The 19,939-nt window shown below is 35.0% G+C and overlaps 1 long non-coding RNA gene across 4 annotated transcripts; it reads right to left on the bottom strand.

Moving 5' to 3' along the window:
• Positions 1 to 6,022: 6,022 nt before the first annotated feature.
• On the bottom strand, positions 6,023 to 11,751 carry LOC110891988. 4 transcript variants are annotated; one of them, XR_004872463.1, is made up of 11 exons: positions 11,378 to 11,751; positions 11,041 to 11,243; positions 10,641 to 10,851; positions 10,392 to 10,541; positions 10,235 to 10,282; positions 9,595 to 9,675; positions 9,066 to 9,182; positions 8,919 to 8,980; positions 8,611 to 8,788; positions 7,548 to 7,698; positions 6,023 to 6,330 (listed from the first exon to the last, which is right to left on the bottom strand). It is a non-coding gene; the product is annotated as an uncharacterized LOC110891988 (long non-coding RNA). The 4 variants fall into 4 exon arrangements; XR_002565741.2 differs by having other exon boundaries at positions 7,548 to 8,788; positions 8,890 to 8,980; XR_004872462.1 differs by having other exon boundaries at positions 7,548 to 8,788.
• Positions 11,752 to 19,939: the final 8,188 nt, after the last annotated feature.

The following is a 19,939-nucleotide window of genomic DNA, read 5'->3' as shown; positions in this document are numbered from 1 at the left end:
CACCGATCACCGTAATAATTTCGCTGAGGAAAATTATACGGTTACCAAAGTCGCCTTTGGATTTAATTTCGCGGGTCACCGAAGTTAAATTCGCTGGATCAGATAATTGGGAAATTTAATTTCACCGGTCACCGAGGTGCTAGATCACAATTTCGCTGGTTTGTCAGTGTAGATGTTAAATTTGCTGCGAAATTGTTAATTTTGCTAGCAAATTTTGGAAACTCAATCTGATCAAATTTTCTGAAGATTTACCAGATTCTTCTAACAGTTTCCTGCAAAATTAAACACCAAATCAGCAAAAATTTTGATAAAAATTTGAAGAACACAACGAAGAACACGAAGAACACGAAGAACAAATCTTCAAATCTTCAAGTTTTTCTTCAAATCTTCAAGTTTTTCTTCAAAATCTTCAACTTTCCTGCAACCAAAACACTTAAACAGCAAAATTAAATACGCAAATAGATCAAACAGACCAAAAATTTTCGAAAATCCCAAGAACACAACAAAAATTTTGAAAATTTTTTTTCAACCACAATTTAAAACCCTAGTTTTCTGCAGCAACCAATTCTGAACCGAGCCTTCAAGAGCCTAATGCTCTGATACCAATTGTAAGTCCCCTTGAGTCTATGGATCGTCACAGAATCGTCTTTCCAATCAAGAGTGCGGAATCCTCTTGATCAGAATTAGCAGAAAACGTGTAGGAAATAGAAATCGCAAATCACTTTCAAACCGGGTTTTATTGATTATCTATCAAGACTGATTACAATCAATCAAACCCTAACCACAAACCCTAATTTCGTCCAAGCAAACACTCTCACGAAATTATGTCTCTCAAACTCTGTTTTTGCTGATTAACTGATTAACCTAAACCCTAAAGCCTAACCTTGTTTATATAACACAAGGTTTACTAATTGGACTAGGGTTTACTACTTGGGCAAGGCCCAATTCGTCCCCCCTACATCCAATTGGGTTTAGTTTAGCCCAAACACTATTAACTCACTAATATAAAGCTAAACCCGCTAACCGTTTATCGTTTAACTAATTACAAGATATCCAAAGACCAAATCTAAGCTGTTGTCACAAATATGCACCAACACTGGTTAAACCTCGCCTGGTAACTGTCGGGACCTTGATAGGGTGTTCCATGAAAGGATGACCCATCAGAGATCTCGATAGGGTGGTTGGGAGTACCCCTTGCAGGTTCTACGGGATCCGTGTCTTCATCCATATCTACCGCATTATCTTCAGAGAAATGGTCTTCAGGTCCTAAAGGGTTATAACCTATTGGTTCTTGGACATAATCAGCCGGATTAAATCGGCCTTGAAAGAAAGGAGTAGGATCGCCATAGGAACGATGCGAAGCAGATCGCTGGAGAGGTATAAACGATGGTTGAGGGTTACTGGGATTGGTTTCCGAATCTGGTCCAAAAGAGTGACGGTATGAAGGTGTCGAACTGTGTGAGGTAGACCGTCTTGCTGGCTTAAAGAGGTTTCTCCTACGTCTCTGAGGTTCTTCACTCCTTGTACTGGAAGGAGCTCGCATGTGCGAAGGTCCGGCCTCGTGATCATTATGAATAGTGATCGGCCCTTTGCCTCTTCCTCCTCTTCTAATTGCTGGTGGCATATTTCCTGCTTAACAAATCTTTAAATCATAATAAACAATAAAAGACAAACTGGAATAACAAATTCGAATTTGTCCTATGTTCTTGTCTAGACTCAAGTATGTGCAATTGTGTCATTGAGATTAAACACATAAGGATAGTGTTTAATTCACTCAACGTTGGCTCTGATACCAACCTGTCACACCCCGATTTCCACGTGTATCACCGGTGGGCCCGGTGGGGGATTAGCGTGACGTAGTTGGCAACCATATAGTCAAACCACAATATATAAATGCACAGCGGAAGCATAAAGATAAATATATTTCAACCATTGAATGTAATATCAAAGTATCACAATCGTCAAAATATAATCCACAGAGGATCAAAATAAAATATAAGTATTGTTCAACAGACGTAGGCATCTTAAGCTTGCAAGACTCTTTATTGATGCTAAGGAGAAATATCCAGCCAATTACGCTTAGTACCTGCATTTAATCTTTTTGGGAAAATACGTCAGTTTACACTGGTAAATACATTCAACCGACACTTTTTGTAAAAGGTTTAATAAAAATTGATTTGAATGCAAATGGCACAAACTCTTTATAACTTGGGAGAATTATTTAAATTTATAATCTTGTGAACGAATTACATGTTCCTTATGCGTTCAGTAGCCCGGACGTACCGGGTTAAAGATCAATAGACACACCACATCAACTATTTATGCACTGACGAGTGTACGCCTACACTCCGCGCTTAGGTCGTGGCCATTTCGTAAAATGCTGCCAAGGATATCCGGGACATGGTCATTAACCCCCCAAAGGCTTGTAAGTAAACAAAACTGTTTAAACGAGCCGATCAAATTATTCAATTAACCACCAAACGATGGAAGATTTGATGCCCGACCAAGCGGTATTTTATATACCGTAACCCAAGCCCGTATAACGGAAAATAAGTTAAAAAGTATTTACCTTTGCAAGTAATATCCTCAATCAAATAAATGCAAGTATCTTTTACTGGTCTCCTATTCTGGAACGAAGGGTTATAACAACCTATTAGAATCCTAACGGGTCCTTAATGTAGCCTTAGCTAGACCGGTTGGTTTCAAAGGATAATTACGGCTTAATCGCGTGAAAGGCGAAAACCGGGAATGGAATATGATTTGGACCCAACAAGTTTGAAGACTTGTTTCACATGGGTAATATAATCACACTCTGGATTTTGAGGTGAAAACGATAAGGTTTGACCCGTTTCGGCTAGTTTATGTAAACTAGTTACATAAACCGAACCGTGCGCGCAAAAGGCGTAACGGGTAACCGTAAGAGTCCTACATAGGTTTCCTAAGTCAATGTGCTTTAAAGAGGTTGTGATATCAGTAGGATACCTTCCATAATGCCCGTAACGAGTTTAAATCCATTATATGCCCCGTAGGGGTATTTCGGTCATTCTTAAAGATTATAAAAGAGGTTTCTGAGTTCTACAGGAAATCTGAGTTTTCCGAACAGTTTATAAAGTCCAAAATACTTTATTTATTATTTAAATCAGTAGCAACTGGAATCGGGTCAAAATACCTTATAGAACTCAAGTTATGCTCGAAAAGGGTATATTCGGTATTTATCGAACCGATGCCATAACCGCAGGTTAAAAATCATTAAAAATCTTTAAAAATCTCAAAATATTATTTTACATCAGTGGGTAAAAGGTTTGGTGTCGAAATTTGGGTTTAGATAGGCGTTATGCTAATTGCGCCATTTAATTACTAAAGTTTCCGTAATTGCGCTATTTAGCATATCTCCTATTCTGGACCTCGGATTGACGTGAAATTTTAGGGACATACTTAGAAATCCGTGACTAAGGTTATTGTCCTTTCACATGTCAAAAATTCTCGTTTTAAATTGAAAAGGGCGTTACGGTCAACTTTTAAGCATTTAACGGAAATGTGTTAAAGACTCGGACAAACAACGAACCGGTCACAGAGGGTTATACCATCATGTAACCTGGTCCTAAGAGAGTCCTAAGGCATATCTAAATCATACCATAACGGGTCAGAACTGAAGTCAAAGCAAAAGTCAAAGTTTTGCGACTTTCGGTTCCGAACCGGGTCAAAACAGTAACTGGTCGGATCAAACAAGCTTAGACTAGTTAATATTCTTATTATCATGTTATATGAGTGCTAAAACAGATTACACGCCATCTACATTACTGATTATGCTTAAAATCGCAAAATAGCATTCTGTTGACTTTTTCTAAGCAAGTTTGACTCGACAATCGGACTAGTTAGAGTGGGAATCAGAGGGTGCCCTTTTAGGGGTTTAAAGCCTACATGATTACCAACATAAAACTACCTTTGATTCGACAAACCACTGGACCATTTGTGATTTATCGTAAAGTCAATCGTTAATTACGACGGATTGACTTTCAAGCTAAAACTATGGAAAATTAAACCACAAAGGGTTAGGCATATTACAGAAGCTTGGTGCATGACCAGAGATGTTAGAAGAATGCTCTTGAGCTCCAGAAGTGATCAAGAAAGTAGGTTTGAGGTGTGTTTCAAATGTGTGCACTACATGGCCTTTTATAGTGAAAATTTGAGCACAAGATCATCACAACTAAGTCTATAATTGCTCATGGATGATCAGCAGCTGTCCCTGAGTGCTAGGGGACGTGTAGGGGGCGCCCATGCTGCCATAATTGCACCCAAGGTCGGTTAAAACATCAAACAGTGAACCTGTGCATGTTTTCTGCATCTGGCGGTCTGACGCGGCCCGCGTTAAGGATCAGGCTACCCTTATGCGGGCCGCCTGAATCCTTATGTCAGGCAACGAATCTTCATATGGCTCGCGGCCCGCGTGAGCTTCCTTGTTTCTCTAATGCGGGTCGCCTGAGACCTGATTTTCAAGATTTTCAAATCTTTTGCCATAAATGCCCTGGCCTTTCGGTTTCGAAGGGGTAACTTTGCGTTTTGGGCCTTGTTTATTTACGAATAAGGGCCTCGTGACTTTTACCCGCGCCGTTAAGTCCCCGGTTAGTTTAATTACTATCCGAAAAGCCTTATCTTTCATTGTTGACGCTTCTAACCCCTTGCATACAAAATTGATCATAACTTTCTCGTTTTAAAACGGAACTTCGCGAAATTTATATCGTATATTCTAGTGAGCGTAATTTACTGTTACAAAGCCTCGGGTATGTTAAAGGGTCACTCAGAGGTATCACTTAAACATGTTGACACAATTAACCCCTGTAGTTTGTAATCTCTCACTTTCTTCCGTATTTCGTTCCGTACGATCCATGATTTATCCGTTTGAAGGTACGAGCATCATTTAGGGTTACTGTACAATGTATTTATCCCTCGTTGACATTTTTAACCCTCGAATTTACATACTTTCCATGTTTGTCAACTTTAGTCCTTTATTCTGTATTTAATACCACGTGTAAACTCAAGACACGTGTCAATACATTATTGGACGCAAAATTTCGAGGTGTTACACTAAACATCCCAAAAAACCTTTAAAAAATAACAAACAAAAGGGAGGGCTGTTAGGGTTTCCAATAGAATCGAAATATATTGATGATTAATGATGATAAAATGAGCAAACCATCAAACATTCACCCTTCCCAGTCTTTGCAGAAAAGATAATGAATACGAGTTTTTTGTACGCAGAAAGACATAATCGTTCCTGTAATGAACAACCATTTCAATTCAACTTTTTTTTTTGTACAAATATACCTCTTTAGTCCTCTCGTGCCTCACAACATGACCTCTAGGTCAAACAAAGCAACATACAGTTCAAATCAACAAAAAAGATCTGTCAATAAAGAACATTTTCAGATCCAATTTAATGCTAATATGAAAACGAATACAGCAATAAGTAATAGAAATTGCAATACTATTAATTCTCTACAAAATACCTATTTAATTTGAGATGGACACGGATCCGAATGAATATGGATCGGACCTTTTGATTTGGATCATCCAACTTGTACTAACGGATTTTGAGTTCTAACTGTCAAATGATTGAAATTAAAGATATTTAAATTAAATATTCCATAATAATTTCAAAAAATATATAAAAAAAATGATTTTGAAAATGAATATAAAAATAATAAAATATATACAAAATTCATTTGTGGTATTCATTGACATTTGAGAAGAAAAATATATTCTAATAATTTCATATATTAGATAAAGTTGGATGTTACATGACTGGAATTTGCACACCATAGTTTTAGTATAACATATTTAAATCTCATAGTTTTTACTTTTTACTGAGGTGTTTTCAAATGAAATACTACCATGAATATTACATAGAACTCTCATGAAAATATAAAATCCCATTGTTTCAGGTGAAATACTTCCATTAATATTACATAGAACTCTAATGAATACAAATAAAATGTATAAAACTTGCAATCCTTTTTTTTGAACGGCAAAGGTTACATAACACTACTTCTAAATTACACCACGTTTTACCCCATACCAGGAATTGAACCGTGATTTCTCCCCAAGAGGCACAAAACCTCTACCACCCCACCAAAGTAGTGATGAAAAAACCTGCAATCTTTAATAACTCGAATCATATCATCATACACTATTTATGCTTAACATAGAGCTTTAATGATTACACGTAAATGATTGACTTCCTTTTTCATCAATTTATCAATCTTATTTGATTGAATAATTACATACTGTGTCTGGATACTTGAAAACATCTGCCTTTGAAATCTTAAACATCTGCAAAAAACAATATAAAAGGGTCAAGCTAGTGTAAGTATTTAACAAAATCAAATTTTGTTGCCCCCAAAACAATATTTCTTAAACAACGACCATTCATGATTCATCCATCAACACATTAAAATAGATAGTCATAAACTCATGTATACCATAAACATATTAGAAAGATCCAAAAAATTACCACAATCAGAATACAATCTTCACTCCAAAAATTCAAACCTATTAATAATGAGAAATTAGGCTGAAACCTATTCATAATGAGAAATTAGGCTGAAGATTTAAAATGAAGGCTCTGCACCACTAAAATATTTTGTAACTATACGTGTGACTGAAATGTAAGACTACTAAAATGCAATCATAGCATTCAAAAGGATAATGCCAACAATCCAAGAAAAAAATGAACAGATATTAGTCAACCTGCCCCTCAATTATCATAAATTAAATAGTAATCATGTACCAATATATTGTAATATATAGTTTTTTTAGCAACAACTGGGTCATCAAACCGTTATGGCGACTTGTATACTTTAAACAGTTTGATGATATGCTTGTCAAAATCCTTCTGGTTGCAGCCTTCATTTCATTCGTTCTCGCATACTTTGAACAAAAAGAAACCAACGAATCTGCATTCGAAGCATACGTTGAACCAGTGGTGATCGTTTTGATCCTAGTTCTAAACGCTTTCGTGGGTGTTTGGCAAGAAAGTAATGCGGAAAAGGCCCTCAAAGTGTTAACAGAGATGCAATGCAAGTCTTGTAAGACTATGAGAGACGGGTATTTCGTATCTTAAATTATATTGAACAGAAGTGAAGCCATCAGATAGCATCACTTGCCTTTAGTACATTCCTTCTATGATACTTGAATAGTTAAAGAATATGGTTTTAATTTCACTAAGGGAAGTATACTGTTAATGTCCATACTCTCTATTTATATTATTACATCAAAGTTAAGAGAAACGATGGAAAATAAATACCGTTACTCCCGTTTTAAGTACCTTAAAAACATTTACTTTAGGGAACTCTCTATTTATATAAAAAATACTTTTATAAATGTCCATACTTGAATAGTTACTCCCGTTTATCACTAAGGGAACCATATTCTTGTTTATCACCCTTGTTTATCACTAAGGGAACTCTCTATTTATATAAAAAAATACTTTTATAGATGTGTAAATGTTGTATAACCATCAGCATTTTCAAATAACCAATTTTAAGTACCTTAAAAGCATCAAGATCGTTGCTTTCTTCAACGCGTTCCTCAACTTGTTCAGGAAACGACTCGTTACTCCCGTTTCCCTCTTTAGTTTCACAATTATAATTCAGTTATAGAACTAATCATCACTCTAGGTTCCGAACAAACAAATCTTACCTGCAAATCACATAAAAAAACTTTCTTTTAAGGTCAAGTGAAATTTATATGAGAAATGAGTGAAAAAGTTGGAGCCCGTCAAACCTCGGTTTCTTTAGTTAAAAAAAGAAAAAAAATCCGCATAGACATAATTCGCATGAGTCAAATCATAACTATTAAAAGTGTGTACATATCCAAAATCATTAGTAAACACAAAACGTTGCTTTGATCAACCAACAATATCATCATCTGTTTATAGCACACTTTTCAGCACTTTAACCACCATTTTACAGCAATGAAATCTCATTTTTCAACATCATTTTTTTCATTATACATAATTCAACCCACAAGATAAGCAAGTTTAAAACCCTCAAAATTAGAATAGATGATAAAACTCAGATTTACAGTCATGAACTATAGAAATTAAATCACCCTCATTCCTTGGATCATGTGGATCAACCAAACCCAACCTAGTGTGTACGCGTGCTAAAATATTACTTATTTTAAGCCAAATATACTTTGACCCATGACCAAACATGTGCATCTTCCAAAACTCTATCCATTTTGACCCATTACCCATCCCCTCCGAACGACACATTAGCAATCACCTAGAAATGTAAGATGTCCTGCCTGAATGGAACCATCAGGCAAATAGCAATGACGAACATATATACCTGGAATCTTGTTAACAACAATTCGAGCCCCTTCAGCCCGCTTTAAATAAAAAAAAAAGTTAAAACATGAATAATATTAGTTAAGAACCCTAGAGAAATGAAATCAAACCACTTTCCCACAAAAAAAATTTAACGCATCATGAAACAATAGAGAAGCCAGCAACATGTATCATTTAAATTAAAGGGTGTTCTGAATAAAAATAGCCACGCGATAACCACAGGCAAACACATATCAAATTAACCTAAACTGAAATCAAACCTGAAGAGCTTTAACGAAGCTGATACTCGGCCCCTTGACAGCTCATTAAACGTCATTGCTCTAATTGGAAGAAACCTAGCCGCGTCTACACGAAACCCTTTGCGAACATGCTGGTTACAACATCCTCTGCTTTACGTAGGGCAGAGTCGTTTCCAGCAGGAGCATTGCTTCCAATTGGCTAAAAAACATTTAGTAAATTCTTAGAAAGAACATATTTAGTAAATTCAAAACTTGTTGCCTCAACTCAAAATCTACAACAATCTGATGCTAATTTCTTACTTGAAGACATAATAAAAAGTAGATCACACCTTCTATATCAATGCAAATTTCACAAACAGTTGCCCTAACTGGGAAAGACTCCAAAGTATACCTGGAGTTTTTCCAGATTAATATAGGTTTATAAACTCTTACTTTATAATTTAGATTAAGAAGCAAAAACGGAAATTCTGGGTTACCGAGGTTCCAATTTTGTCTTTCGAGACCAGGTCATCATCCACCAGACTTTGAACAACGTCTTTAAAAGATTGACCGATGACGCCTTTTCTGGGGCACAACTTTTCAAGTTCCTTGAGCTGACATTTGTATACAAAATGTATGCATTACATAAGTTTCAAACATAATAGCGCTAAATTGAGACAAACTGAACAGTGCAATATAATAGAAAAGGACTAACTCTGCTTCCCGCTGATGCTAAGACTAATATTTGTAATTTAAAGATACTACGAATGCATTTGAGAGTGCAGTAGCTGTTTATTAGCCAGTTGTTTGATAATAAACTTATTCACCTTCTTTCATAAATTAATGCTTGTGCTAGGATATTTGTGAGATGGGATGGTGAACGTAACTCTACTACTACACCTGGTGCGACAGGTAATGCCTAAAGGGATACCGATAGTTGTAATAAACTATAAACCAAACAGTGGAAATACTCATGATCTAATAATGTATCTTAAGTATGAACTGTAAATGATATATTATACTCACAAGGTAGAAATCTTGAGAGTCATAAAATATTTGAAACATCTTCTCCGGGTTCTCTTCCAATGACAAGCCTCTATTCTTGGACTATGACAACATAAAAATGAACTGAAGATGATAATGATAAATTCAAATAATACTTAAGCTCGGTTAAAACTGAAAAAAAAATCACAGATCATAAAAAGATAATCTAAGTAATAGTGGTATGATTTCATTAGCAGCATCGTTGTAATTATAATTACCAGAAAGGAGAAATGATATGAATGATTTACAACCATACACATCAGAGAAAGAAATCAGAGAAACTCGGTAGCCACCATATTCATTCAACATGACCTTGGTACTTTGCTTTACCAAATATCAGTCGAAGAAGCCACAGAGACTACGCTAAACACGGTCACAAGGTGTGCCAGAGTCGAAAAACACAAATTCTTTTCCATCACACTATCACCAAACCAAATAACTAAAAGAATCACCAATTCACATTCACTCATTCATGTAAATCCTTCTCAAGTCATACCTCTAGCTTCATCAAATTCAGTGAAACAAAATGAAATCAAACAAAAACATAAATGAATTTCTATAAGTTATCAATTGAAGCAAAATTAGGGCATGAAAAAGGCCAAATCAGTATCGATATCTTTACCTTACGAACCTTCTGGCAGCATCCCGAGGTCTCTTGTGAGCAGCAAACCTGGCATATCAGCAATATTAACATCAACTGACATTTAATTTAAGCAAACAATAATAAGTTTATATGACCTTTTACAAAATTTGTGACATGAGACTTTTTTTTCACTTACAAAGAAAGCCAACCATAAACCGGAGGTACGCAAATGCTGTTATTACTTCATACACCGTAATCATCATAATCCGGTTCAAGAAACTGATTCTCAGAAGCAAAAGCCAAGAAGTGAGCATCCCAGAGATCAATTTGCAGGCCCCATGCATGCCTAAAAAATACAATGAGAATCAAAAATAGTAAACCTTGTGCAGAACGATTAAAAAAAAACAAAGAATAATTTTTTGCCAAATCTTTGTTGCAACTGTACCTGATATCAATAGTCATGACATCTGGATTGGTTCTAGCGGGTGAAAGAGCGTAATCCGGTGAATAAATATATGAAACATGTCAAATTCAATAGCATTTCAATAAAAAAATTCACCAAATTATTAAAATTCTGGACCAAAAAAGGCCAAACCTGAATGCAAATCTCAGAGGTTATATCCCCTTTCTTATTGCACCATTTCTAAATACATTTCCTATGAGCAAATGACAACCCACAATTAAATATAACAGAATCAACTTTGTTATTGTAAACCTAGCAGGTATTCTTATCGTAATGTAATCTAATATAGTTGGGAACTAAATGCCAGTTCTTAATGCTTATAACCAATTACAAAGAAATTAAAAAAGATTGAAAAAAAAACAATGAAATGAAAATGATCAACCTCTGTATTAAAACTTGAATTACTTGCTTTGAAAATGTGGGAACTCAATGCCAGTTCTTGGTTCGACTGCACGCGCCGAACAATTAAAACTTCCATCACCATCACCGCATCTCCATTGCAGTACCTCACAAGGACTATGATTCATCAATCTACCGACAACTGCATTGACATTTTCATTTGAAACAGCAAGAAAATCCCTAGATCTGTTCACAAACAGAAACAGAAAAAAAAAAAAAAAAACGACATTAAAACAAATATTTAAACATTTCCCATGTTAAGGATGACAGAAAAAAGAAGAGAGTTCACATATGACAGAACTGAAGATCTTTAGCCTTACCTCACAATTGTATTATCGCAAACCTCGAGAACTTGTTATCGTAAACCTAGCAGGTATTCTTATCGCAACACAGAAATGAAATGGCGGCTTTGGAGGTTGATTAAGAACCGAATGATTGTGGTGGCGGCATCGATTGATTTAGGGTTTCTGATTAAGGGAAAGAGAAGAAGCCACAAGTTTTAGAAAACCCTAATTACTCTCAAATCCCGATTAGAATACCTGATAGGTTTACATATCCGATGGATTGTATTTTCTGGATCGTAGATGATTCAATCAGAAGGAAACGTCGTCATCTTGTGTTCTTGTGAAACTGATGGAGGAACTTGGCGGTGGCGATAGGAGAGAGAGAGAGAGTTGCAGCTTTGTTTTTCTAGGGTTTGTAGATGAGTAAAATGCAAGCGTGTGAAAGAAGAATGAGAAAAAAAAAATATAAAGGATCCATTAACTTGACCCAATTATAATTCGGATCCTGTGTCCAATGAGGCATTTTTTGTGAATAAAATGTTGTATAATGGATTCCCTCCTAAACTCACAAAACACCTCCATCATAAGATGCCACATCATCAAAAAGCTCCAAAATCACATGCCACATGGCCCAAATCCATCTCAAACATCATCATGTATATATATAGATGCATACATGATCCTCAAACATCATCCTCTATATGCATTGACTGTAACATAAATCCTCTGTATTCATTGTTGTTATACTGTTAATGATCCTCAAACAGATGCATAACTAATGTACATCATCCTTAAACAGAAGTCAAACATCATCCTCTGATGATCATGTAACATTAATCCTCAAACATCATCCTCTAATGATCATGTAACATCATCTTGTAACTAATGCATAACTATGATGCATAACTAGTGTACATGATCATCCTCTAATGATCCTGTAACATCCATCCTCAAACAGAAGTCAAAATTACTAATGTACATCATCCTCAAAGAAGTCATGCATGATCCTCAAACATCATCCTCTATATGATCCTCAAGCTGCCACCAAGATCCTTAAACAGAAGTCAAACTATATGATCCTCAAACTGCCACTAATGTACAGAACTACCAAACTACCATTCAAACATAACCAAACTACCATTCAAGCAAAACCGTTCACACATGAATCAAACTAGCATTCAAACAGAACATCATATTCAAACAAAGTCAAATTAAGTCAAACATCATCCATTAAGTATAATTTAAACATAACGGTTAGTTACAATCAAAAAGTGGGTATACTTGATCATTAATAATATATACAAAAACCCACTTTAATTTATAACCTAATCTATACGATCACCATCCCTACCCCTGTAAAGCCTGAGCTCCACATTAGCATTGCCCAAGAGCCTGAGCACGAATTGATGCTTTACAAAATATTGTAATGCATATATATTGTATATTAGGTTATAACCCCGTGTATTACACAGGTTTAATAACTGAATTTTATATACCAAATAATAAAACATTATCTTTTTAAAAGCCTCCTTTATTGCATGAGTTGAAGAAATGTAATTTTATATATTAAATAATAAAATAAGTGATATCTATAAGAACCATATGTATAGTACGGGTTGAATAAATGTGATATTATATACCAAATAATAAAAAAATTATATCTTTAAAACCATTGTATTACACGGGTTGAATAAATGTAACATTGTTTACCAAATAATAAAAAAAGTTATATTTTTAAAAACCCCCGTGTATTACATGGGTTGAATAAATATGATTTTATATACCAAATAATAAAATATATATATATATATATATATATATATATATATATTTAAAAACACTAACGGATTTTTTTATATTTGAAGTAGGATAAGATTGAATATTAATCTTTATTTATTTAGTTAATATAAGATTGAAAAATCATATGATTGAATAGGTGGGTGGTTGTATTATGATAAATCGGTTAACCGTACTAAATGATAAAGATAATAGTGACTATTGAACAAATTAATTAATCGAATTTAACAGAAACATTTGTGATGCTAGGCGGATTTTTTTTTAATTATTTGAAAGTTAATATCAACTTTGGAATTCGTATGAATTCTTATTAGATTTGATTAAATATTATTGATAATAAAAATTTATATTAGATTAGATTTTAGATTTGATTAAATATTATTTATAATTAGAATTTGTATTAATTTAGATTAAATATTATTATTTTTTGTATTATTAATAATTTTAATTAATTAAATGAGAGAGTGATAAGTGTCCCTAAACAGGTTTCTTTTATTATATAGTAAGATATGTATTAATTGATAAATGTCGGCACAATAGTAATTTTTTTTTCTTTTCAATTTTCACCAATGAACTTTTGGATGTTCAAAGATCTATTTTGAACTCCTATGTCCTTTTATCCCTACAATATAAATTTACTGATGCATGCTCAATATTTATTACTTTCACTTCATAAAAACAATTTTGATTATTGTAAAATAATTTCACTATATTATCTTTAATAAAAAAAGAAAGCATTAAGTTTGTGGAAACTGGGGTGTGATTAGATTTCATTTGCTCCTTGTCTAAACTTTAAAAATTGAGTATTTTGGCACATACATTTTTTTTTAAAATGTATATCTAGCTGCATCATAATATTACTCCGATTGCATTCCCCGTAACTCACAAACATACATCATACATGATATATGCATGTCTATATATGCTCACATATACATATATGTGTATATAAACCATAGTCGTCGGGTATTGTCATACGTGCAAGGTTATGACAAAGTGTCGGCATGGGCGTAGCTTCCTTGGGACGGGAGGGGGCGCCCCCACCCCCGAACTTTTCAACGCGTAGTGTTGTGAACAGTATCTTCGTATAGAAATTTTTAGGTATATACGTTTTCGCCCCCCGGGATTGGGAAAAATCGACCCCCAAGCTTCGCCAACGAGTGTCGGTACAATAACGATAACATAACAAATCAAACCAACACCGACATATTTTCCCCGCAACGCGGTGGTGATTTTACTAGTTGTAACAATCTAATAATGTGCATATATATTAACATTTTCTTTTTTCTAATTTATATATTATATGGATATGTATATATTATAAGATGCATATATATTAACATTTTCTTTTTATAATTTTCTAATAAAATGCAAAAATATTATACTGCATATACATTTCTAATTTATGTATTTAACGTTTTCTTTTTTCTTTTATTTTATACAAACATACATAATGACTTGCATATACTATACTAGGTTATCAATCGGGATTGCTTCCCGGGCTTGAGAAAGTTACTCATATTAAAAATTATTTATAATTAATACATACTTGAAATCATACAAAAAGTACGACATATTAAATGTCTTGGCTATAAAATACTTATAAACTTTTCATAAACTTAGTCACTGGTTGTGAACGTTAATAAAATTTATAAACTTATTGATTGCTTAAGATTTATGTTTATAATTTAATTCGTGTTAAATATTTAATGACTAATAAAACAATTGAATAGTAAGTTAAAGTCTTAAACACAAAAAGACTGTTTATATTTAAATGATAACAAAACAAAAATCTTTATATATGAATTTCCACAAAATAACAATCTTCCAATTTTCTCAACCAAACTTTATAAAGCATACATTTCCAAAAATTTACAAAAATTCACCTATTGCCATTAAGAACTCATATCGGCATGTCAGTTGTGTATAAGAAAAGACAATATTGTGTATAAGTGAAGCCAAAACCCTGAAACATAAATATTGATACACTTTTTAACGGGTTATGAAGTTATTGACACGATTAGGACTAAGTGAAGTGTCAATAATATCCAGAGCCAATGCAAAAGCCGAATACTACCAACCGAATGTTGTTCTTTTGGTATCTTTTTCAAGTATACTACGTGCTTTCTCTAATAAAGAAATTGCAGTCTCAAATTCATTCATCTGTTCATATTGCGTCGATATTTCCATGTACACTTCGGATGCTTCTAAAGGTAACGGCTATTCCTTTTCATCCAAATTCTTACACGACATTCGTAAACATCGTTAGCTTCAGTTATTAAAGCGCTCAGTAAAAAAAAAGTCTTTAAATTATGCAAATTCTGGGGAAGAACATTTCACACATGTTTAGCTGCATAGATTAGCTCTTTAAAGCAATTTGACCGTAAAATAAAATCTGAGCATAATTATTTAAACCCCTTATTAAAAAAGTCTTTAATTTATAGTTCACATTTGATCAGCTGATCAAAGCAGTTTCAACATAAACACCAAATCTAAACAGAATGTAAAAAATAATATAGTGTTTGTAACTGAAAAAATCAATTTTGTTTGATGGTATAGCTTAGATGTTATAAGTAAATGATATGATCTATTATAGAAGTATACGACTTTTTTCTTGAAATAATAGAACAGGAATGTAATGAATTCATATAATGGGTATATATTGTCTAGTTCTTCCAATGCCAGTGAACAGAGAGATGGCCAAACCTTTAAGTTGCAGCCATGCATGCATCATTTGATGAGCTTAGTTCGATCCAGTAAGCAACATGTTATTTAGTAGCCATTAATTAGACTAATCTTCAAACATAAAAAGTGATCCAAAACAAATCAACCCGTGTTGATCCGTATGGAAAAAAATGTTTTAACCCACTCATTTTCTCACCTTTACTGTGATTTGTATAAGTAGAAAAACACACAAACAATACCTTTATTGTTAACTAGTGGGAAACTCGCGCGTTGCGGCGGAGTCAACACTTCTCCCGTTTCTTTAAGACACCAACCCACATTGATCCATTTCTTTGAAGTTGTCGACCCGTTTTGACCCAAAAATATATGAGATGGAATTTTAATTGACCCATTTTGAGTTTTGACCCATTGAGTGAAAATATTTTACCCAAACCAACCCATATAATTTAAAAAGCAACCCAAAGTGACCCATTTGTGTTTGATCCTAATCCTTTAAGTAATATTGTTCATGTGCATCATCTACCAAGCATGGGTGGACCTACCCTTTGGCCAGGGTGGGCGGCCGCACCCCTTGAAAAAAAAATTAATGTATATTTTAGGCAAAAAAACACCACTGCACCCCTTGAAAATATGGTTGAACACTTTTTCCGTACCCCCAGCAAATAATTTTTGGGTCCGCCACTGCTATCAAGACCAGGATTGAAAGTGAAAATTGCATGGTATGATAAAGTAGTTAAAACTTTTTGTACAAGAACAAGTAACATCCCAGTCAACATGACACCAAAACACTGTACCAATGCTGTTTAAAAAATGCGGAAATGGTCCAGGGTCTGGGTCTGGATTAGAAGGTTCAACATCAATTCGCATCACAGGCCCGAAAGAGAAAATAACTATTTGTTGTTACCCAACCAATCCAACTGAACAAAGTGAAGAGCAATAGTAACAACCCAATCAAATATATACAATCAAGAATAATGTGGTATGCTTGAAGGCTTGATGCTATATAATATGCATTTGCATGACTGTAGGCAACACCAGAAAAACAGTGTTTAATAACTAATCTCAATGGCTCTCAAATGACCTAAAATATCATAAACTTAATATCCAGTATTTTACTACTGAATCAATTACCCATTCAAAAGATGAAACACATATTACACTAATCATATCTTCTCAAAACCAAAACATCATGTCTGCAACTCAAAACAAACATCAAAAGTAACACCAAAATGAGAGTAAAAACTGAACCATTGCAATGATGATGACAAGCCAACCGAAATCAACGCAACCTCCTAGCCTCTCTCTCGGACTCAAGCAAAGTAAGAACATCACCCTCTCGGACTGGTCCTTTCACATTCCTCATGATGAAACGGTTCTGGTCATCAAGAAACTTCACTCTCACCTGTGTAACCTGCCCTCTCGACCAGGTCCTGCCCATTACCTTCGTAAACAAGATGTTCCCAAGTAGGCCTTTTTATGCCTTTGACTCTTTGGTTAATACTAACTAATAAGTCAACATTGTTTCTGGTATACTGCATATCAAATGTAAAATGTTAACTACCCAAATTGTCTGAGCCTCCCAAATTGCATTTTATTTTAATCCAACTAACTCCTTAGTCCTCTGGTAATAAAATGTTAACTATTAAGCTTAAAAATTATTACTAAAACAAATGTTATATTCTCGCTTCACTGTAACAGTTTTGAGAGATGGCTTATAGACTAAATTGAATCCCAACAAATCACAAAGTTATTCTCCTACTCTTTGCATCATCAGGTAGGGATGGTGCTGATTGATTGTTACAAGTGACTATAGGTTAGGGGTGCTAAACAGGTCGGGTTCGCGGGTTGACGGGTACAACCTGACCCGAACCCGAAAATTTTATATGAACCCGAACCCGAAAATCTTGTCAAACATATGAACCCGAAGACGAACCAAATATTAGCGGGTTGACCCGAACACGACCCGTTTAACCCGAATCTTCAAACTTTTAATTTTTTTTTCTTTTTGCAAATTAATATACTTAAATTGAAATTTTACTAAAAAACACAAATGCGTATAATACAATTGCATTTTAATTATAAAAGTTCATGTCAATCTCTCTTTTTAAGTTATAATTATGCATAAAATAAACAACCAAATTAATTTATAACATAAACATTTCGTAAAAATGTAAAAGATAATGTGAATGGGGTTAAACGGGTCAACCCGTCAACCTGACCAGGTTGACCCGTACCCGACCCGTTTAGCTAAACAGACGGGTTCAACCCGAAACTAACCCGAACCCAGTATGAGAAATTATGACCTGAACAATGAAGCAAACATACAAATCAACCAGTATGAGAAATTATGACCTGAACAACACGAAGCAAGCGAATCATGGCTTTAAGATCTTGTGTGTCAACTAATGGAGCTCCATCAGTTTCAACAGGCTTACTTCCAATTGACCTACGACTAATGAATCTTTTCTGAGAAATTGACTCCATCAGTTTCTTGCGGGTAAACTACATAATTACCTGGCATCGTGAGGATCTCTTTTCTTGCGGCAGCTTGAAGCCGTTTTATTGTTTCCGCATACTCCGTTACGTACCCTTCTGCTTCGTTGTCGACAAAAGGTGACAAATGCGGTGGTAGAATCCTAGGTAACACATAACGTTTAGCATCTAAAACTATTAAATAATGGTTTTTTATTCAAACACTTAGTTTCATGTGATAGTAGGTGTGGTGGTTTCCCTTCACTTTCTTCTTTGGATCTCGCGGAAAAAAACCTTTGAAGATACATAATCTCCTGTTGAATTCAACAACCACAACAATAACGATTAATCTTCACTTCTGTCTTAAGAACAGTCCCTTCTTAGGGTTGTGTACATCCAATTGGTCCCAAATGGGGCGTGTTCGCTCATTGGTGGATTGAAACCTGACACGTGTGTCAAGTGTCAACCACATGAACCCGAAAAAAATTGCTAGACGTAGAGTTGTATTACATCTCAATCAATAATCACAATTGGATACTGAAGACTCAAGAACCGTTGGTCCGACCTGGTTAGAGTTTAGCTTCAGATGACCTAGCAAGAACCTGTGCAAGATCACAAGGAAACGAGCACACCGTTAGCCTCGTCACAGGGAGGGGGGCCTCTCTGTGACCAAGCTCGGGCGTGAGAATAAGTATCTGCGAGGAGAGAAAAGGTCAGGGAGAGAGAGAGGAGAGTTTAGAGAGAGAAAGTAGTGATCACCCTTTGTGGAGAACCTTGGCTAGGTATTTATAGTCTTTGGGTATGCTGACGTGGCAAGTTAGTTAGGGTCGGACCAGTCGTTGTCAGGGCAGTTAAAGTTGTGGGGCCCAGTTAGTTATGACGTATCAGTTATTGTCCGCCTTTTATGCGATACGGTTCGGTTCCATGTTTGCTAGTCATTCGGTCCGACCAAGGACGTATCTTCATCAAGTCCCCCTAGTTCGTAGTGTTTGTTTTAGCAAAAATTTCGAACTATATGGCAAAGTTTTTTGGGATTCGGGGGTTCTGTTTTGCCGCCGATTTCTTTGATTTTTCAAATTTTGAATTTGGGCGGTGACCTTTATATATTTTTGTGACCGTCGGTTACCCTAATTTTGCTTTTACTGATGTGACGGTTGACATACGTCACCTGTTTGACGAGGCAATGCTGGATTGGCTGCTTTGAGGCGGTGCATTTCCTTATAAAAAGAGACAAAAAGTAATTTTTGTTTTCACTTTATTACTTCATCGTCTTCACCTTTATCCTTTTTTCTGAGACGAAACGTTCATCGAACAGGTTAGCGTCTTTCTTTTTTAGTATGGCGAACAAGAGTAATCTTTCTGGTTGTTTTAATGTTTTAAATAGGAGAGGCTTAGAATGGTATGTAGATAAATATGCCATCCCTGCTTCTTTACACCCTACTCTCCCCGAGAAGGACACACCAATTTATCCCTTTGTTCCCGGGAAGATAGGGGTGTACACGCGCCTGTTCGACTACTGCAACTATCGTCTTCCTTTGACGAAGTTTTTGATTGAAGTCCTCTTATTTCACGAGGTTCATCTTTCTCAGATGAACCCTTTTGGCCTTGCCAAAGTGTGCCATTTCGATTTGTCCTGTCGTGGTT

The sequence above is a fragment of the Helianthus annuus genome, chromosome 11 (assembly GCF_002127325.2).
Source record: "Helianthus annuus cultivar XRQ/B chromosome 11, HanXRQr2.0-SUNRISE, whole genome shotgun sequence".
NCBI classification, from domain to species: Eukaryota; Viridiplantae; Streptophyta; class Magnoliopsida; order Asterales; family Asteraceae; genus Helianthus; species Helianthus annuus.
The sequence above is the reverse complement of the archived record's forward strand: the minus strand, read 5'-3'. Positions and strand labels throughout refer to the sequence as shown.